Source organism: Bos grunniens, chromosome 17 (genome assembly GCF_055505025.1).
Source record: "Bos grunniens cultivar Pamir isolate PY7600 chromosome 17, Bosgru_T2T1.0, whole genome shotgun sequence".
NCBI classification, from domain to species: Eukaryota; Metazoa; Chordata; class Mammalia; order Artiodactyla; family Bovidae; genus Bos; species Bos grunniens.
The window spans coordinates 27,226,516-27,249,645 of NC_141181.1; the positions used below are offsets into that span (position 1 = coordinate 27,226,516).

General features: G+C 37.8%; 1 long non-coding RNA gene across 19 annotated transcripts in view; it reads right to left on the reverse strand.

Moving 5' to 3' along the window:
• Window positions 1-23,130, reverse strand: part of LOC147355130 (uncharacterized) — a 487,872-nt gene that overhangs the window by 163,202 nt on the left and 301,540 nt on the right. The window contains exon 1 of one of the 19 annotated variants that reach the window (XR_015144256.1): window positions 10,182-10,372. The exons of the other annotated variants lie outside the window; for them this stretch is intronic. This is a non-coding gene — a long non-coding RNA (uncharacterized LOC147355130). Of the gene's footprint in view, window positions 1-10,181; window positions 10,373-23,130 lie in introns of those variants that run through there. 19 annotated transcript variants of the gene reach the window in all.

A 23,130-nucleotide genomic window follows, 5' to 3' on the forward strand; every position in this document is an offset into this window, starting at 1 on the left:
TTCCCTTTCACTTTTCACTTTCATGCATTGGAGAAGGAAATGGCAACCCACTCCAGTGTTCTTGCCTGAAGAATCCCAGGGACAGGGGAGCCTGGTGGGCTGCCGTCTATGGGGTTGCACAGAGTCGGACATGACTGAAGCGACTTAGCAGCAAAAGCAGCATATGGAGTGGAGTCAGGTGGAGTCAGGTTTAAGCCCAGACATTTGGCTTCAGAGTTTGGACTTTGAACCTTCAGCTATCCTTCTTTTCTAATATAATGTCTGTGACACAATTATGTGTCACCAAGACCCATTTCCTTTTCCTCTTGGGAATACTACTAATCTCTAATTTCCCAGCCTTCCTTTAAACAAGATATAGTTGTGTGACTGCATTCTGACCAATGGATAGTGAAAATAGTGATGTGTGTGGTTCTGGTTGGCTCTTAAAAGCTTTCACTTACAAACTTGTCTTCCACTGTTCATAACAAGGTGCAGAAGGTCAAGTACAGGATTATGAAATCCTAAAAAGCAGAATAACCATAGATGAATTGATCCTGCTCTCTGAATCACAGTGTGGAATACAGATGCTGAACAATTGTCTTGTAGTTTTAGGTAGTTAGGAAATAATAGTCTAGAGGTGCATTGGCCCTAGTGGTCACTGCAGCTGCTGCTGCTGCTAAGTCGCTTCAGTCGTGTCCAACTCTGTGCGACCCCATAGACGGAAGCCCACCAGGCTCCCCCGTCCCTGGGATTCTCCAGGCAAGAACACTGGAGTGGGTTGCCATTTCCTTCTCCAATGCATGAAAGTGAAAAGTGAAAGTGAAGTCACTCAGTCGTGCCCAAGTCTTAGCGACCCCATGGACTGCAGCCTACCAGGCTCCTCCATCCATGGGATTTTCCAGCTAAGAGTACTGGAGTGGGGTGCCATTGCCAAAGGATATTTCATTTATATTTAAATAAATGAAAATTTTAGTCACACAGGCACATTAGCACCAGTACAAGTATTCAGTAGATACATATAGTCAAACAGTCTCATAAACACAAAAATGTTCTGTTGAATGGCACCATTCCAAAGTGTTTACCTATTGAGATCTTGAAGATTATTACAACATTCAAATTACTTTGACAACAATTTTATTATAAATATGATTTTTTTCATTAATCTTGAAATCTTACAAATTATATCACTTTGTACATTTTATTGTTCAGAATAGTCTTATTTTCTCACTGAACTGTGGTGCTAATTTAAAATCCCAACCAATGTTTTGTATCTTCACTAGCACTTTATCCTGTAAGTCATTTAAAGTTTAGCCATTATTGTTATGTTATCAAAATGAGGGTTTCTTTAGTATTTATTGATACCTAAAGGGGTAGTTTTTTTTTTTCATATGTTCATTTATCATTTTAATATCCTCTTTTGTGAACTGTCAGTCAAATGTCCCATTCAATAGTCTTTATTTGTTTCTTTTTCTGCTATGAATCCTTTTCAGTTTAATGTATTTCACATTGTTTGTTAAAAAAGCTAGGCAAAATTCAGTTTGTATAAGAAACATTCTCACTTTATCTTTATACTACCATAAAAATAATCATACAAATATAATTTTAAAATCAAGTTCTAATTATTGATGTTGCTCTCTTCTCATTATCTACCTATTCCTTCATCTTCCAGTAATTCCTCAAAACTAAAGATATTTTGACTGTGTCCCAAATTTTGTTTTTTTCAGAATGTTATATATCTAGAAACAGCCATTGTTGTTTATAGACTGCTTTTTCCCCCTCTTAGTAATATGAATTTAAGGCTTTTCCATATCTTTTCATAAATTGATGGTATATTCATTCATCAGTTGATGTACACTTGTGCTAATACTATAATGATGGCTATATGCCATTATACATTTGTTTGACACAGTTTACAGGTTAGACAAATGTATAGTGACATTTATCCATCATTATAATATCATACAGACTCCTTTTTCTGCCCTAAAAAACTTCTGCTGCTGCTGCTAAGTCGCTTCAGTCCTGTCTGACTCTGTGTGACCCCATAGACGGCAGCCCACCAGGCTCCCCCGCCCCTGGGATTCTCCAGGCAAGAACACTGGAGTGGGTTGCCATTTCCTTCTCCAATGCAGGAAAGTGAAAAGTGAAAGTGAAGTCACTCAGTCGTGTACAACTCTTCACGACCCCATGGACTGCAGCCTACCAGGCTCCTCCGTCCATGGGATTTTCCAGGCAAGAGTACTGGAGTGGATTGCCATTGCCTTCTCCAAAAACCTTCTATGCTCTGCCTATTACTTTGCCAACAAAGGTCCGTCTAGTCAAGGCTATGGTTTTTCCAGTGGTCATGTATGAATGTGAGAGTTGGACTATGAAGAAGGCTGAGCACCGAAGAATTGATGCTTTTGAACTGTGGTGTTGGAGAAGACTCGTGAGAGTCCCTTGGACTGCAAGGAGATCCAACCAGTCCATTCTGAAGGAAATCAGCCCTGGGATTTCTTTGGAAGGAATGATGTTAAAGCTGAAACTCCAGTACTTTGGCCACCTCATGTGAAGAGTTGACTCATTGGAAAAGACTCTGATGCTGGGAGGGATTGGGGGCAGGAGGAGAAGGGGACGACAGAGGATGAGATGGCTGGATGGCATCACTGACTCGATGGACATAAGTCTGAGTGAACTCCGGGAGTTGGTGATGGGCAGGGAGGCCTGGCGTGCTGCAATTCATGGGGTCGCAAAGAGTCGGACATGACTGAGTGACTGAACTGAACTGAACTGAACTGATTCATTTCTACCATCTAATCTCAATTGCCGGAAACCACTTTTCTTCTGACCATTTCCAGAGTTTTGCCTTTTTAAAAATATCACATAATTTAAATCATACAATATATAATGGTTTCATTGTTGGTGAGAATTTGGAGAAACTGAAACTGAAATCCATTGCTAGTGGGAAAGTAAATGGTGCCATCATTTTGGAAAACAGTTCAATAATTCTACAAAATGTTCAGTATAGAATTACCATTAAAGTCAGAAATTCTACTCCTAAAGGATAACCAAGAGTAATGGAAACATATCAACATTCAAAAATTGTACATGAATGTTCAGTTTAGAATTATTAATTATACCCTAAAAGCAAAAATGTCAATTAACTGAATAAAGAGTAAGTAAATGTGGTATATTCATACAATCGAATATTATTCATCAGTAAAAGAAATGAAGTGGTGATACATGCTATGTCATGGATGTACTTTAAGAATTTCATGCAAAGTAACAAACAATAGTCAAGAAGAACTATTGTATGATTCCTCTTGTATGAAATGTCCTTAAGAGACAAATTTATAGAGACAGAAAGTAACCTGTTTGTTTTCCAGTGAATTCTAACATACAGAAGTTTGTTTTAGGATGATGAAATGTTCTAAAATTAGATATGGATGATGTTTACACAACTCTGAATATATGAGAACCACTGAGTGTATAAACATTGAAAAAAAGTAAAATTTATGGTATATAATGATACTTTAGTAAACTGTTATAACAATATCACATTACTATGTGTGTATTTACATTTCTTTTATTTATCCTGGTATGTGTTTCTAGGTGAAATTTCTTGGCTTGCTCTTGACTATATTACTGCACAATTTTGCTATCTTTTGCACTAATGGCACCCCACTCCAGTACTCTCGCCTGGAAAATCCCATGGACGGAGGAGGCTGATGGGCTGCAGTCCATGGGGTTGCTAAGAGTTGGACACGACTGAGCGACTTCACTTTCACTTTTCACTTTCATGCACTGGAGAAGGAAATGGTAACCCACTCCAGTGCTCTTGCCTGGAGAATCCCAGGAACGGGGGAGCCTGGTAGGAGGCCGTCTATGGGGTCTCACAGAATCAGACACGACTGAAGCGACTTTGCAGGAGCAGCACATAACCCCATGTTTATTTTGGCTCACATATGAGAAGCAGAGTATTAAATGATAATTTATCATTAGATAAATTAATTAGAGCTATCATCATAGCTCTAGCAGACTGGAAAGATCAAAGACAAGACACTCTCTGAGGAAAATCTACAGAAAAAAGATAAATTTGGAGTGGTTATTGCTAAGAAGATAATCAAATTGCTAACTAATTTTAAAAATGGCTGAAAGAGGAAAGTGACTAACATAATGGGAAATATATATTGAATGCTTTCCAAACACTATTAGGTACTCAAATTGCATGCTTTTCAAACTGTTTTTACCTAACATTATCTACTTTTGGTAAAATATCCAAACAGGGCTTTACTTATTATATTCGCCTCTGCTTCTGTTTCTTGATAGAAAGTTTGGAGGAAAAACAACTAAGACAAATGTATTTTTAAATATCTACATACTAAACACATTTAACTTTGAGTTCTATCCATTATAAATAACTATATAATTAATTGATTATGCAATGCAAAATATAAAAATAATAGTAACACTTATCTAACACTTACGATCCATAATTCTGATCGTTTTACATAATTAGTTGATTTAAAATGTGGGTGATAGAATTGCCAGATGGTGAAAATGAGACAGAGAAATATTAAACATCTAGCTTATACAGTATGATTATAGGACTCCTGACTCTTGACTTCCCACTTTATTTGTAAGTTCTATATGAAATGACAAAGCATTGATATATAATTGAATGCAGACTGCATCAATGCCTTAAATAAGTCCAAGCCTATACTTAGAATTGAGATCTCCATAACACAATTGTTTGGCCATCTTTAAAATCAGTTCTTGTAGGTCAGAGACATTCTATTTTTTAACTACTGAATTGGTAAAATAGCAAAAACATATTCATATGAGTAAGTACTTCATTCACATACACATGCTCTAAATTTTCCTGGTCTTTTCCTGGTTGAATCTAATTTCAATGTTCTGTATCAGTCAAATTCTGTAAAGTATAAGAAGTAGATTTCCTCCTAGAAATTTCCCCCAGTAGTATCCAATAATCCAATCACACCTGATAATCATTTTCCTGCTTTTGGGGCAGACTTTATGGCTTTCATAACTATTGAAATCTCCAGAATCAGAGATAAACAGCCTTTAATCTGGAGTATGTTAATATAAGTAAATTCTGCTACCTATGAGACTGTCTCTCCTAATTTTTTTTCTCAAAGATTATATTTTCTCTACTGCATGTTCTAACTTTGTTAATGGATTATGAGCTTCTATATAGTTTTATAGTTAAGATATTTTCTAGTGTTCCCTATCTTTATAATACACCATTGTGACAGTAAATACCATAATATAAGTATTTTGTGTAGCAACTCCAGATTCCACTGAAGAAAAGTTCAATAATCAATGTTCTCTGAATTCATTATATTTTCTGAACTCAATATATGTTTTTTCCATGGGGGGGGGAAATATATATATATATATATACACACACACACACACACACACACACATACATATGAGCTTCCCTGGTGGCTCAGATGGTAAAGAATCCACCTGCAGTGTGGGAGATCTGGGTTTGATCCCTGGGTTGGGAAAATCCCCTGGAGGAGGGCTTGGCAACCCAGTCCAGTATTTTTGCCTGGAGAATCCCCATGAACAGGGGAGCCTGGCGGGCTACAGTCCATGGGGTTGCAAAGAGTTGGAAATGACTGTATATATACTGTATCCTATTGTATTTTGAGTACTTTGGCCACTTGATTGGAAGAGCTTACTCATTGGAAAAGATCCTGATGCTGGGAAAGATTGAGGGGAGGAGGAGAAGGGAGTGGCAGAGTATGAAATGGTTGGGTTGCATCACTGACTCAGTGGACATGAGTTTGAGCAAACTCCAGGAGATAGGGAAGGACAGACAAGCCTGGCATGCTTCTGGAGCCACATGGAGCCCATGGAGTAACAAAGAGCCAGACACAACTTAGTGACTGAACAACAATAACATACAATATTTTATGAATTAAACAAAAAATGAGATCTGAAGATATTGTTGATATTAAATGGCAAATAATTTGTTAATTTAAAAACAGTTTTCCAACTTTGGAATGTGGATGAACTTTATACATGTATCAGAGAGAAAGAGGAAACAATGGTTATAAAATTGGAATTCTAAGGCTGAGAACACCAGCCTTAGAATTAATAGTAATAATTATGACATTAATTTATTGATTTATGCATTTAGTCTAAAATATTTAGCTAGCAGCTTCCCATCCTTGTCGTTTCAATGTCACCTATGCCCTAGAAAAATTGCATGAATTTCTTTATTCAATACCAGGATGCTTGTACTATTGACAAGTTCTCTCTTTTATTTATTTATTTTTTTTTAAATTTTTTTTTCTTTTTATTGGGCAGTTTATTTATTTATTTATTTTAGTTTAATTTTATTTTATTTTTATTTATTTTTTTACTTTAATAGAAAATTATTTAATTAGTATACATGTGTTCCCCATCCTGAACCCTCCTCCCTCCTCCCTCCCCACACCATCCCTATGGGTCGTCCCAGTACACCAGCCCCAAGCATCCAGCATCGTGCATTGAACCTGGTTTTATTTTTAAACTTTACAATATTGTATTAGTTTTGCCAAACATCGAAATGAATCCGCCACAGGTATACATGTGTTCCCCATCCTGAACCCTCCTCCCTCCTCCCTCCCCATACCATCCCTCTGGGTCGTCCCAGTGCACCAGCCCCAAGCATCCAGTATCATGCATCGAACCTGAACTGGCAACTCATTTCATACATGATATTATACATGTTTCAATGCCATTCTCCCAAATCTTCCCACCCTCTCCCTCTCCCACAGAGTCCATAAGACTGTTCTATATATCAGTGTCTCTTTTGCTGTCTTGTACACAGGGTTATTGTTACCATTTTTCTAAATTCCATATATATGCATTAGTATACTGTATTGGTGTTTTTCTTTCTGGCTTACTTCACTCTGTATAATAGGCTCCAGTTTCATCCACTCCTTAGAACTGATTCAAATGTATTATTTTTAATGGCTGAGTAATACTCCATTGTGTATATGTACCACAGCTTCAGTTGAATATGGTTGTACTTACTTTTACTTAACCAGGCTATCACCATATTGGATAGGCTCAAGGTAGTATAACAACTAGTTAAGAATGGCCAAACTCTGATATTACATAGTGTATCTCCCTGAAAATTCTAACACAGGAAAAATGGATTTTAAATAATCTGTTTCCAAAATAATATGCGCCACTATTTCTTTTCTACTTGAACTTATTTTTTATGTTTTTAAATATGAATTTATTTATTATTAATATCTGATAAATCAACCTGAGGGCTTTAACCCTCCTGCCACTGCTAAGTCACTTCAGTCGTGTCCGACTCTGTGCGACCCCATGGACGGCAGCCCACCAGGCTCCCCCATCTCTGGGATTCTCCAGGCAAGAACACTGGAGTGGGTTGCCATTTCCTTCTCCAGTGCATGAAAGTGAAAAGTGAAAGTGAAGTAACTCAGTCATATCCGACTCTTTGCAACCCCATGGACTGCAGCCTACCAGGCTCCTCGATCCATGGGATTTTCCAAGCAAGAGTACTGCAGTGGGGTGCCATTGCCTTCTCTGTTAACCCTCCTAAGCAGTGATAATAGTAATAGTAGTAATTATAATATTAATTTATTGATTTATTCATTTAGTCTAAAGTATTTAGTAAGCAGCTTCCCATCCTTGTCCTTTCAATCTCACCTCCTACCCCCAAAGCAACTGAAGTTATCAGTTTAGAAGTGCTTGACATTTGTCTATGACATGCAGATAAAAGTATTTACAAAGGTAGATAATATTTTTGGAATGTTATCTGACCTCTAGTAATGCAACAAGGAAAATCAATTTTTTGCCTGGTAGTTTAGACCCTGCCTTGCAATTTCCACATTCTTTACACTCTTTTGAGAATGCAGACTTAAAGACAAATTATTTTAGAATACAATTAGAGATATTTGGGATGTCTCTGAGATTACATAGATTGTGGCTATCCACACATGTGTGTGCTCAGGCGTGTCTGACTCTTTGTGACCCCATGGACTGTAGCCCACCAGGCTCCTCTGTCCATGGGATTCTCCAGGCAAGAATGCTGGAGTGGGTTGCCATCCCCTCCTCCAGGGGATCTTCCAGACCCAGGTAACAAACCCTCATCTCCTGTGTCTCTTGCACTACAGGCAGATTCTTTACCACTGAGCCACTGAATCTTGTCACTTTTTTGCGCATATGCCCCAATATGGGCTGACTAGATAATCAAAGTGGTGTCTAGAATCAGAAGACATAGGAACTCCGTTTTGCTATTGTTCTGTAAAGGATGCTGTTTATTCCATGTTATTCAAAAATAAACTTGTAGCTGGGAAAAGCTCACTGTTTCTCAGGAGTTTGTCATTCCAAACCCAAGTCCACTGCAGTGATAGAACAGAGTAGATAATGCAAAATATGTTTATCTGATACACTCATTCAAATGAAGGAACTTGAGAGGGAGCAAGTCTTTCTTAGAAGTGTGGACTTTCTGCTAATATTTGGTCTCAAACAAGACAAGAGATTTATTTTTAAAACAGAAAGGCAGTGAGGATGAAGGGGTCAAGACAGATTCCAGAGAGGTTTAGAACACAGATGCAATAAAACTTAGAGATTAATATATTAATATGGAAAAGAAAGAATATTTATACCACTGAGTAAGAGACACAGAATGAAAAACAAGTGTTAGAAAGAAGGTGATATATATTTTTTAACCTGTTTCTGAAGATATACCAAAAAGGGGTGTGTTGGAATTAATACCAACTGTTTGTATCATTTGAAGAATTTAATTAAATATAAATCAAGCCTCTTTTTATCTTACTAATAATATAAAGAAGTATTTGCTCTAGCTCATATTTGACTTTCCCTCAGAGACCTCACCTTGAATGGATAAAATGGATTACATAGTACTGAGAGGGTAACAGGCAGGAAGGCTGCTGCTGCTAAGTTGCTTCAGTCATGTCTGACTCTGTGCGACCCCATAGACGGCAGCCCACCAGGCTCCCCCGTCCCTGGGATTCTCAAGTCAAGAACACTGGAGCAGGTTGCCATTTTCTTCTCCAATGCATGAAAGTGAAGAGTGAAAGTGAAGTCGCTCAGTCATGTTCAACTCTTAGCTATCCCATGGACTGCAGCCCACCAGGCTCCTTTGCCCATGGGATTTTCCAGGAAAGAGTACTGGAGTGGGGTGCTATTGCCTTCTCTGGGCAGGAAGGCTAGGGGTCTCCAAACCGAGGAAATAGGCTGCAAGTGTCAGCCTATTTTTTTTTTTTTTTTATCTCTCTCTTAAATAGCAGGAGGAAGCAATCTCTCTACGGAAATGCTTTTCTTAAGCTATGTTAATGAAACTATGTATTTGCTTTGGAATTTGCCTTTCTTTAAAATAGTTCCACCTAAGACTATCTTTTTTTCTTTTCTCAAACCTTGGGCTGATAATAGCTCAACAAAGCGGTATTCATATCAATTGTTTTATGGCTGGGGGATGACACACTTGTGCCATCCTATCTCAAAAATGCATATTGTGGGAGAGGGGCCTGGTGAAACTCCTTCAGCCTTGAGGTGCCTCTCACCTGATTAATAGCTTTCCAACAGACGTAAAACAGCTTGCTAAAAGTAGCAAAGGGGGCACTCTCCGTCCCACTTCTGATGTGGATTTCAGAAGCTTCTCTGTCCCCTTTTCACTTTAATAAAACGCTGCTACACGAAAGCTCTTGAGTGATCAAGCCTGGCCCCTGGTCTTAAAGCTAAATCTTCTTCTTTAGAGATCACCAAACCAACACCATTCACTGTAAGCTGTCAGTACTCCCATAGATTTACTCCTTTTTCTTGTCTCACTGTCATTGTTCAATTTTTAAGAAACTGTTGGACACATTCTTAGGTACTGATCTCAAATCAACTTTTCATATCTATAAGATTGTCATATTAAACACCTGCAAATAAACTCATCTGTGAATTCTCAGTTTGTAACATAATAAGAGCTAAAATTATTTGGAGCTTTTCTGTGTGTGTCAGACAATCTGCTAAGATTTACATATATATCTAAAGATATTGTGTCTATCTCTATATCTATCAATCTATCTGTCTAACTTTATCTTTTAAAAGTTAAAAAGATAAGGCCGGGCTGGGGGGACCTACCCCACACCCGAGGCCAGGGACTGTGGCTGGGAGGACCTACCTCATGCCCGAGCCCAGAGTCTGCAGCCTGGAGGACCTACCTCACACCTGAGACCAAGGGCGGCAGCCAGGAGGAGCAACCCCACCTCCAAGGAGCAGTGGCTGCAGGCGAAGGAGGGCCTAGAGGAGCTATCCCACGTTGAAGGTCAGGAAGGGCGGTGGTGAGGAGAAACCCCTCGTCCAAGGTAAGGAGCAATGGCTGCGCTTTGCTGGAGCAGCTGTGAAGAGATACCCCACGTCCAAGGTAAGAGAAACCCAAATAAGACGGTAGATGTTGCAAGAGGGCATCAGAGGGCAGACACACTGAAACCATAATCACAGAAAACTAGTCAATCTAATCACACTAGGACCACAGCCTTGTCTAACTCAATGAAACTAAGCCATGCCCGTGGGGCAACCCAAGATTGGCAAGTCATGGTGGACAGGTCAGATAGAATGTGGTCCACTGGAGAAGGGAATGGCAAACCACTTCAATATTCTTGCCTTGAGAACCCCATGAACAGTATGAAAAGGCAAAATGATAGGATACTGAAAGAGAAACTCCCCAGGTCAGTAGGTGCCCAATATGCTACTGGAGATCAGTGGAGAAATAACTCCAGAAAGAATGAAGGGATGGAGCCAAAGCAAAAACAATACCCAGATGAGGATGTGACTGGTGATAGAAGCAAGGTCCAATCCTTTAAAGAGCAATATTGCATAGGAACATGGAATGTCAGGTCCATGAATCAAGGCAAATTGGAAGTGATCAAACAGGAGATGGCAAGAGTGAACGTTGACATTCTAGGAATCAGTGAACTAAAATGGACTGGAATGGGTGAATTTAACTCAGATGACCATTATATCTACTACTGAGGGCAGGAATCCATCAGAAGAAAGAGTAGCCATCATGGTCAACAAAAGAGTTTGAAAGGCAGTACTTGGATGCAATCTCAAAAACGACAGAATGATCTCTGTTCATTTCCAAGGCAAACCATTCAATATCACAGTAATCCAAGTCTATGCCCCAACCAGGAATGCTGAAGAAGCTGAAGTTGAATGGTTCTATGAAGACCTACAAGACCTTTTAGAACTAACACCCCCAAAAGATGTCCTTTTCATTACAGGGGAGTGGAATTCTAACTAGGAAGTCAAGAAATACCTGGAGTAACAGGCAAATTTGGCCTTGGAATATGGACGGTATGAAGCAGGGCAAAGACTAATAGAGTTTTGCCAAGAAAATGCACTGGTCATAACAAACACCCTCTTCCAACAACACAACATGATCTACACATGGAGATCACCAGATGGTCAACACCGAAATCAGATTGATTATATTCTTTGCAGCCAAAGATGGAGAAGCTCTATACAGTCAACAAAAACAAGACCAGGAGCTGACTATGGCTCAGATCATGAACTTCTTATTGCCAAATTCAGTCTTAAATTGAAGAAAGTAGGGAAAACCACTAGACCATTGAGGTATGACCTAAATCAAATCTCTTATGATTATACAGTGGAAGTGAGAAATAGATTTAAGGAACTAGATCTGATAGAGTGCCTGATGAACTACGGACTGAGGTTCATGACATTGTACAGGAGACAGGGATCAAGACCATCCCCATGGAAAAGAAATGCAAAAAGCAAAATGGCTGTCTGAGGAGGCCTTACAAATAGCTGTGAAAAGAAGAGAAGCAAAAAGCAAAGGAGAAAAGGAAAGATATAAGCATCTGAATGTAGAGTTCCAAAGAATACCAAGAAGAGATAAGAAAGCCTTCCTCAGTAATCAATGCAAAGAAATAGAGGAAAACAACAGAATGGGAAAGACTAGAGATCTCTTCAAGAAAATTAAAGATACCAAGGGAATATTTCATGCAAAGATGGGCTCGATAAAGGACAGAAATGGTATGGACCTAACAGAAGCAGAAGATATTAAGAAGAGGTGGCAAGAATACACAGAAGAACTGTACAAAAAAGATCTTCACAATCCAGATAATCATGATGGTGTGATCACTGACCTAGAGCCAGACATCCTGGAATGTGAAGTTAAGTGGGCCTTAGAAAGCATCACTACGAACAAAGCTAGTGGAGGTGATGGAATTCCAGTTGACCTATTCCAAATCCTGAAAGATGATGCTGTGAAAGTGCTGCATTCAATTTGCCAGCAAATTTGGAAAACTCAGCAGTGGCCACAGGACTGGAAATGGTCAGTTTTCATTCCAATCCCAAAGAAAGGCAATGCCAAAGAATGCTCAAACTACCGCACAATTGCACTCATCCTCACACGCTAGTAAAGTAATGCTCAAAATTCTCCAAGCCAGGCTTCAGCAATACATGAACCGTGAACTTCCAGTTGTTCAAGCTGGTTTTAGAAAAGGAAGAGGAACCAGACATCAAATTGCCAACATCCGCTGGATCATGGAAAAAGCAAGAGAGTTTCAGAAAAACATCTATTTCTGCTTTATTGACTATGCCAAAGCCTTTGACTGTGTGGATCAAAATAAACTGGAAAATTCTGAAAGAGATGGGAATACCAGACTACCTGACCCGCCTCTGGAGAAACCTCTATGCAGGTCAGGAAGCAACAGTTAGAACTGGACATGGAACAACAGACTGGTTCCAAATAGGAAAGGAGTACATCAAGGCTGTATGCTGTCACCCTGCTTATTTAACTTCTATGCAGAGTACATCATGTGAAATGCCAGGCTGGATGAAGCCCAAGCTGGAATCAAGATTACCAGGAGAAATATCAATAACCTCAGATATGCAGATGACACCACCCTTATGGCAGAAAGTGAAGAGGAGCAAAAAGCTTCTTGATGAAGGTGAAAGAGGAGAGTGAAAAAGCTGGCTTAAAACTCAACATTCAGAAAACAAAGATCATGGCATCAGGTCCCATCACTTCATGGGAAATAGATGGGCAAACAGTGGAAACAGTGTCAGACTTTATTTTTGGGGGCTCCCAAATAACTGCAGATGGTGACTGCAGCCATGAAATTAAAAGACGCTTACTCCTGGGAAGGAAAGTTATGACCAACCTAGATAGCATATTGAAAAGCACAGACATTACTTTGCCAACAAACGTCCATCTAGTCAAGGCTATGGTTTTTCCAATGGTCATGTATGGATGTGTGAGTTGGACTGTGAAGAAGGCTGAGCACCGAAGAATTGATGCTTTTGAACTGTGGTGTTGGAGAAGACTCTTGAGAGTCCCTTGGACTGCAAGGAGATCCAACCAGTCCATTCTGAAGGAGATCAACCTTGAGATTCCTTTGGAAAGAATGATGATAAAGCTGAAACTGCAGTACTTTGGCCACCTCATGCGAAGAGTTGACTCTGGAAAAGACTCTGATGCTGGGAGGGATTGGGGGCAGGAGGAGAAGGTGACGACAGATGATGAGATGGCTGGATGGCATCACTGACTTGATGGATGTGAGTCTGAGTGAACTCTGGGAGTTGGTGATGGACAGGAAGGCCTGGCGTGCTGCGATTTATGGGGTCCCGAAGAGTCAGACACTACTGAGTGACTGAACTGAACTTTATCTTTTACATATACTTTCATATGGCTCTAAGTTCATCTTATGTTCAATTCCATATGTATGTACGTGTATCTGTATATATTTACACATCTTAACCTACATACAGAATTAAAAGACTTCCAAAACATAGTTCTACATCTGGCTAGTTATGCCACTTAGTTATACAATTATTTCTCAGGGCTTTCAAAATGTTTTCAGTGGACAAAATGTCTGAATGAACAAATAATGAAATCTTCTCTCAGTGAAATGTAGAGGAAGAGAAAAGAACCCTATCTATTTTAATTAACAGATATTTTAATGGGAAATTGAAGAAAATACCATACAAATAGATATGATTTTATTTTACAGATATTCTGTAAATTTTAACAATACCTCAAAATCACTTTCAGATGAATTATCCAAAATTCAGTTCAGTTCAGTTAGAGACTCAGCTGTACTGACTCTAGTGACCCCATGGACTGCAGCATGCCAGGCTTTCCTGTCCATCCCTAACTCTTGGAGCTTGTTCAAACTCATATCCATCGAGTCAGTGATACCATGCAACCATCTCATCCTCTGTTGTCCCCTTTTTCTCCTGCCTTCAATCTTTCCCAGCATCAGGGTCTTTTCGCATCAAGTGATCGAAGTATTGGAGCTTCAGCATCAGTACTTCCAATGAATATTCAGGACTGATTTCCTTTAGGATGGACTGGTTTGATCTCCTTGCAGTCCAAGGGACTGTCAATATTCTTCTCCCACACCACAATTTAAAAGCATCAATTTTTCAGTGCTCAGCTTTCCTTATGGTCCAGCTCTCATACATACATAACTACTGGAAAAACCATAGCTTTGGCTAGACAGACATTTGCTGGCAAAGTAACGGCCCTGCTTTTTAATATGCTCTCTAGGTTGGTTATAGCTTTTCTTCCAAGGAGCAACTGTCTTTTAATTTTATGGCTGCAGTCACCATTTGCAGTGATTTTGGAGCCCAAGAAAATAGTCTGTTACTGTTTCCACTGTTTCCCTGTATCTATTTGCCATGAAGTAATGGGACCAGATGACATGATCTTAGTTTTTTGAATGTTGAGTTTTAAGCCATCTTTTTCACTCTCCTCTTTTACTTTCATCAAGGGGCTCTTTAGTTCTTCTTCACTGTCTGCCATAAGGGTGGTGACATCTGCATATCTGAGGTTATTGATATTTCTCCTGGTAATCTTGATTCCAGCTTGGGCTTCATCCAGCCTGGCATTTCACATGATGTACTCTGCATAGAAGTTAAATAAGCAGGGTGACAGCATACAGCCTTGATGTACTCCTTTCCTATTTGGAACCAGTCTGTTGTTCCATGTCCAGTTCTAACTGTTGCTTCCTGACCTGCATACAGATTTCTCAAGAGGCAGGTGTGGTGGTCTGGTATTCCCATCTCTATAAGAATTTTCCACAGATTGTTAGAAAAGGCTTTAGCATAGTCACAATAAAGTAGAAGTAGATGTTTTCAGGAATTCTCCTGTTTTTCTAAGATCCAATGGATGTTTGCAATTTGATCTCTGGTTTCTCTGCTTTTTCTAAATCCAGCTTGAACATCTGGAAGTTCTCACCTCACATACTGTTGAAGCCTAGCTTGGAGAATTTTGAGCATTACTTTGGTAGTGTGTGAGATGAGTGCAATTGTGCAGTAGTTTGAACATTCTTTGGCACTGCCTTTTTTTGGGATTGGAATGAAAACTGACCTTTTCCAGTCCTGTGGCAACTGCTGAATTTTCCAAATTTGCTAGCATACTGAGTGCAGCACTTTAACAGCATGGTCTTTTGTGATTTGAAATAACTTTGCTGGAATTCCTTCACCTCCACTAGCTTTGTTCATAGTGATGCTTTCTAAGGCCCACTTGACCTTTCACTGCAGGATGTCTAGCTCTAGGTGAGTGATCACACCGCAGTGGTTATCTCGGTCATTAAGATATTTTTCATATAGTTCTGTGTATTCATGCCACTTCTTCTTAATATCTTCTGCTTCTGTTGCTGCTGCTGGTGCTAAGTTCCTTCAGTTGTGTCTGACTCTGTGTGACCCCATGGACTGCAGCTCACCAGGCTTCTCCGTCCATGGGATTTTCCAGGCAAGAGTACTGGAGTGGGGTGCCATTGCCTTCTCCCTGCTTCTGTTAGGTCCGTACTATTTCTGTTCTTTATTGTGCCCATCTTTGCATGAAACGTTCCCCTGCTATCTCTAATTTTCTTGAAGAGATCTGTCATCTTTCCCAATCTATTTTCCTCTATTTTTTTTCATTGATCACTTAAGATAGGTTTCTTATCTCTCCTTACTATTCTTGGAACTCTGTATTCAGATGGTTATATCTTTCCTTTTCTCCTTTGCCTTTTGCTTCTCTACATCTTAATTAACATAAATAAAGTTGTTTTCTACATGTAGACATGCATCCTGTTCCTAAACTGATAAATATTAATCTTGAGACCTTTCCAAGAGTATAAAATTTATACAACATACCTATGCTAAAGAAATATATTCCTTTGAAATTTGAGACTTGAAAAAAATGTTAGGTCTTCCCTGGTGGCTCAGTGGTAAAGAATCTGCCTGCCAGTGCAGGAGACTAGGGTTCAATCCCTGATCCAGGAGAATCCCACATGCCATGGAGCAACTAAGCCCATATGTCACAATTATTGATTCTATGCTCTAGAGCCCAGGAGTTGCAACAATTGAGTCCATGTGCTTCAACTCCTAAAACCCATACTCCCCAGAGCCCATGCTCTGCAACAAGAAAAGCACTGCAATAAGAAACTCAGCTCATTTATCACAATTAGAGAGTAGCCCCCACTTGCCACAACTAGAGAAAAGCTCATGCAGGAGCAAAGACGCAGCACAGCCTATAAATAAATAAATAATATTATATAAGGAATCCACCTCCCAGTTCTGAATGATTACTCTTAAATAAAATATTTTTAGAACAGAAACTCACAAGAGTGATTTTGTTTCTTTTATGGGAATTTTATAAATATATTCTTAATCTAAAGAACTGTCAGTTAAACATAGAGGGAAAGAGCAGGCAAATTATATTTTATATAATACTGTCATGAAAAGTTATAGTTTTAAATAGAAACCTTCCAACAAAAATTATATAGAGAGAGTCATGTGCTATCCAATATAACTTTCTCTGATGATAAAAATGTTCCACGTATGTGTTATCCTATGTAATAACAGTCAGCCACCTCTTGTTAATGAGCGCTTGAAATGTAGCTAGCAACACAGAACTGAATTTTTAATTTATTTCCACTTAATTGAGTTTGATTTAAATATACACATATGATGAATAGCTAAAATATAAGAAAGCAAAGACTAACAAATTCTACTCAGTCAGGACTTTATGTAGAAGCTTGTATCTTCTAGAAAATACTACACATAACGTCTGTGAAAACGAATCATCACTTTTAGCCTTTTATAGTAGGAAATTGCCACAGGGATACACAAAAGTCTAACAATAAAAAGAACAAACAAGTATAGATGTACTGCTTTATTAATTAGCGTTTAAGGGTGTTAAGAAACAACAAACAAATAAAAAGATAATAAGGATATGATAAGCTACTTGCTGGAACTACTCAGGGAACAAGAAAACATTCTACTTTTAATGCCTAAATTTGATAACATTTCTATAAGTCTGCCAAGGATAATTTTCTTAAAGACACAATTGCCCAATTCAAATATACTATATGGGATTTTGCTAACATGATTACCTTAAAAAATAGAAATAATCTTCATTTGTTTAAAATCTAGATAGGAAAGTATATATAAACTACATTTATCATTTTTCTATTTCTAGTTATTCTGAATGGCATTTTACATTTATTTGTAAGAAGCCAATAAAAACTTCTAATTATTTTGCCTCTGGTTATTTGGGCTTCCCTGATAGCACAATTGGTAAAGAATCCACCTGCAGTGCACCAGACCTGGTTTGGGAAGATCCCCTGGAGAAGGAAAAGGCTGCCTACTCCAGTATTCTGGCCTGGGGAATTCCATAAACTCTATAGTCCATAGGGTCACCAAGAGTCAGAGACAACTAAGCGGCTTTCACATTCTCCTTTCTTTTCTGGTTATTTAGATAATTTGAAATTTTTTTTTCCAAATTAGTCTAAGTCTTTGAAATATTCTAATTTATATTTTTATAATGAATGTTTCTGTTGAAAGTTTGAAAAATGTAATGCAATATATTAAATTTATTTAGTGTAATTTTGGGGAGACTAAAGATACATATTTTCTATGTAACCAATGTCAAATTGTTTTAAAATGCTCTCACACAGGTTCATAAAGTAAATTGCAATCACACTGATTATAATATCAAGGTTGGAGAAAATACTTTGAAAATAAGGACTAAATGAAAAGCAAAAATAATAAAAAGAAATGTGTATAGCTAAATTTACTAAAAATCATTAGTCACCATAAGTATTAACTCTGAAACCTAAATATCAACTCAATGTCTCCCACCGGTCTACGAAAATGGAATCAAAGTGAATTATGGCAATCTTACTTTCTAGCAAGTCTTTAATACAAAAGACTCACATAATACCAACAGAAAAAAGAAAGCATTTTCTTTGTCTAAAATCTGATGAGAATTATCTGGTATTTTATATCTTCAATAACAGATGTATAGATGTCTTTAGGACACTCATATGTTGACCTTGTACAACAAAGAATCAAAAGTTAAGTGCATATTCATCAAAATATTAACTTCAAGTTTTGCTTCTGAAACTAATCAGATCACAATAAACTTTTATCCTTGAACATACATTAATATTGTTAGATTGGGACTTTTTGAATATAAGTAAGAACTGCACCAAGTAACTACCATAAGGCAGAAATTAAAAGTATTTTCCATAGGAAAAAATTAAAGTGTGTGTAAGTAAGTACATACGTACTTATGCATATATAGGCGTACAGACATATTCTTTTAAATTATTTAATTATCTGTCTGTCTGGAGGCATCACACATCAGCTGAAGCAAGCAGGTTTTGACGAGACAGGGTCACAAACAAGGCGCCAACAGTTGAGCACAAGGAAGTGAAATGACTTCGTGTCCAACGGCAGCTGCACGTTTCCTGAGACGTTTGTCATGTCTCTGTGCTATGCAAGGGGGTGAGGACAGAGCTCCCTTAGCTGAGGGACAATGTGAAGATACAGAGAAACAAGCAAAGGATTTGAGAGGTTTTGTGAAACAGTGTGAGAAACTGTAAGAATGAGGATCCTGGTCAAAAAAGCAGGGTGAGTTCTCAGTTACTAGCTCCATTTTCCCCTCAAGAAGTTGGCTGCAGTCTGGAGCCATTCAAAGGTGAAAGCTATGAAATTGAACGGAAAGTTTCTTAAAAGCAGAGCAGAAATTGTGAACTCTTTCAGTCCTGGGGATTTAAGGAATATGGTTTGGAAGGAACCCCAGTGAACATGAAGGACTCACAGAATTTCTGAAGGTTATACCTTAACAGTTGAGGTAAACCAGAGGCGTGGAGTCTATGCCTGACCCTCCTCAGCTTATCCTTTAATGAATAAAGGGGATGAATCTACTCTACCTGTGAAGAAGACAACAATGTAAACTCTTAAAGGATAACTATAGCATCACTAAGAAAGAAAAAAAATAACTAAAAAGTAAATAGATATGATCAATAAAGAGGCAAAAATATCAGAAATCTTGTGTATGCCTATGTGCTAAATTGCTTCAGTTGTGTCCAACTCTGAGACCATATTGACTGTAGCCTGCCAGGCTCCTCTGTCCAAGGGACATTCAAAAAATAGAGATTATACAATTATTTTTTTATGTCTATAAACTTGACAATCTACTTGAAATGGACAGACCTCCTGAAATTCAAAATTGACATAAGCTGAAAAAGAGAAGTTAAATAGCTCTATATCAACAAAATTTAACTTGGTATTAAAAACCTCTACAAAAATAAATATCTAAGCCTAGATGGCTTCACCTTCAAATTCTACCAAATGTATAACAATGGGGTAATAGTCATACAAAAACTTCTTTCACAAAATACTGAAACAAAATAAATTCTAAAATTCATGATGCCAAACTAGATTTGGGCATTATGAGAAGAGAAAAAAATAGAGACTCATATCCATAATGAATATGGATACAGGCAAGAATCTTTTAAAAATACAGACAATAGAATTCAAAAAATTGAAAAGAGATGATATATTATGACAAAGTAAAGTTTATTTCAGGACTGCAAGGTTGTTTTAAGATTTGGAATCAGTCAGTGTACTTTACTGTGCCAACATATCAAAAGGAAAAAAGCATTTAATTAATAGATGCATAAACGTTATACAGAAAACTTATCACCTACCTATGGGTGAAAAATAGCAAACTAATAACACAAGGGAACTTTATCAATTTGATAACATAGATACGTAGAAAAATGTACAGCCAACATGATATTGGCAATGAAAGATTGAATATTTTTGCCCTAATATCAGGAAAAATATATGGAAACTTGATTTTATCACTTTTATTCAATGTTATTCTATATGAAGTAGTCAGTACAAATTTAAGAAAAATTAAAAAATAAAAACAATGGAAAGGTATAAATAAAGTTTCTATTCCAAGGTGCCATATTTGAGTAAATAGAACATCCAAAGGAATTACAACCACAGATACACACACACACACACACACACACAAAGACCAATAACAAGTACAAGAACTAATAAGCAAACTCAACAATGTAACAGGGATGTCTTTACATGAAAGCAAAAAGCACATGTAAAATTAAAGATAAAAATACCATAGACTGGATTGGAATTACATAAAATATTCAGGAAAGTTTTAATAAAAGATTTGCAAATGAGCTTTACTGAAAGCTACAAACAATTGTTGAAAGAATTTAAGGAAGACTTAAAGAGATGTACCATGTTTACGCATTAGGATCTTAATATTGTTAATGTATCTATTTTTCTCCTATAACCTTATAGATTATATGCAATCCCAATTAATTCACAGCTGACAAGCTTCTCCAATTTATATGAAAATTCAAAGGACCTCAACCATGAAAAACAATCTTGAATGACAAGATTAACAATAAAAAAATGGTATGAGGATCGTTGATGGGAAACAAATAGACTAACAGATATTTCTCTAGGAAAGATAAGTTTACTCAAGATCAGCAGGGAACTGCAGTTTCAGATCTATAACCATGGTAAGTCACATGCAGGTTCCCCAAACTATGGTTTTATAGAGGGGAGAAGGAAATTGGGATGGCAATAGTAAACGAGCCCATGGCTTTTCACTGGCTGAATTGAATCCTTGCCAGGAACAAAGACTCTGCTTTTCTCCTTCCTATTGGGCTCTGCTATCTTAACAGGGTATTAACTTTTTACATTGTCTGATTTTGTTCAATATATTCCTCTGAAAGCATCTAGAATCGGGTTTTCCAATTTCAACTGAAAAATTTCCCGGTTTTCCAATTTCCAGCTTTTTGTCCCTTGATGTTAAGAAGGAACTTTGCTGGGTGCAGTATCTTACATCAGAAGAAAGTGCACAGACTGGAAACCTATCAAGGTCACATGAGTAACAATGAGGGGTAGGAAAGGGAATGATTAGGCCCTCTTCATCCAAGGTCCATATGTCATTAAGCTCACAGACACTGGTGATCATCTAAAGTGTTATGCCATCACAAAAGGCTTGGTCCAGATTTCTCTGGGAAGCTATTTATCAGATGTTGTCTGCTTTATTTCCAATGAAATATTTATTTTAAATCATCAGATGATGTGCAGGTCCCGTCAGGGTTTGATGCTTTCTTGTGTGTTTTGTGAATCCAAGAGTTTATTCTTTGAAGTTGGATTGACTAGCAGTACTTAAAGTGGCCTTTCTAGCGAAGTTTGAAGAAAGTTCTTCTATTTTCCAATAAATAAAATCTCCAGGTTGCAAACTGTGGTGCTTGAGATCTTCTTTCCCAAGGGCATGATGTGAAAAAAATTGTTCTACCAAAACATGGTTATTTTTAATAGAAGCAATTAGGTATTTGCTATATTGGTGTATCTCCCCTAACATCAATTGTGGGTCAACAGAAGCAGGAGCCAAGTGCACTGAACATCTTCTATCTCAAATGGAGAGTTTATTAATTCAAAAAGGAGTGGATCTGAGAATTAGAAGGACAAATGGCAATGCTTTTGGCCAACATATTTGGACAGCCTCTACAAATTGCACCAGTTGGGTCTTAATAATGTCATTAGTACATTTGACTAAACCAGAGGATTGTACACACAATAAAAGTGTTATAAAACCAGGCAAATAGCATAGACTTCTTAAAATGCATAGACAATAAATTAGATTTTTCAATAATCATGCAATTTGAAAGGAATCTCCCAGTAGGCATAATACTTTCCAAAAAAGATTTTAGCCACAGGGAAGACAGTACTTGTCTGCTTCAGTCAACTGTGAAAACATACAGACCACAGATAAAACATATTTGTATCTGTTAAATGGAGGAAGTTGATGAAATCCATTTGCCAGATGCTAAATTGTGCATTAGGCAGTTTAAAATGCCCAGGAGCAGTATGAACAGTCTTCTTTGGGTTGTACTTTGGGTAAGTGAGATAAGGGAGGTAGGAACTTTTTGCAGCCCTGTTGATATTTCCCCTCCAATACTGATTCAGGAATGCTATCATTCTGTCAGTTGACCAATGATTTAATGCCCATACTGTGGTGAGAATTGGGAACTTGAGAGTCTCTGGTAGGACTGGGTTGTTATTTGATCCAAACCAGAGCTTTCTCTTCTTATTAAATCAACAATTGTTGACTTTCCTATTTTGCTTTCCCTTCCCTGAGCCCAATTTTCAAATTTCTCTATCCAGTTTTTCTAAATTGTCATTTGGGGAAATACCTGCTTGGACCATCACAGAGGTTTGGTTGCTATTGGTTCCTTTAAGGGCAACATTTCTTGCAAAAATACAAGCAAGGTGATTTCCCTTAGCTTCCAGTCAAGTTTAGAATTTCAATAATAGCTAAAGCAGCAGGTATTGCATTCAATAATTTCTGAATACAAGAGGCTATTTAATATTTTTAAGTTTATTTCTCCTGGAAGGAGGAAAGCCATTTTGCTTACACAATATATCAAAATCATGATTTACTCTGAAAGCCTATCTGCTATCAATATAAATAATGGCAGTTTTGTCCTTGGCTAAAGAACAAGCCCATGTGGAAGGGTACAAGCCCATGTGGAAGGGTACAATTCAGGTTCTTGGGTTAAAGTAGCCATGGGTAAAGATGCTACCTCAACAACATGGAAGGGACTTATAACAGCATACCTGGCACAACATTTGCACCATCATTGCCTTTTAAATAAGAACCATCAGTGAATCGTAAGAAGTCAGTATTACTCAACAGAATTTCCAGAATATCATGACAAGGAGCCAGAACGTGGTCCATTAGGATTAAGCAGTCATGAATTGCTTTATCTGTGATGGAGAGGTGAAAAGTAGCCAGGTTAGTATTACTACAAC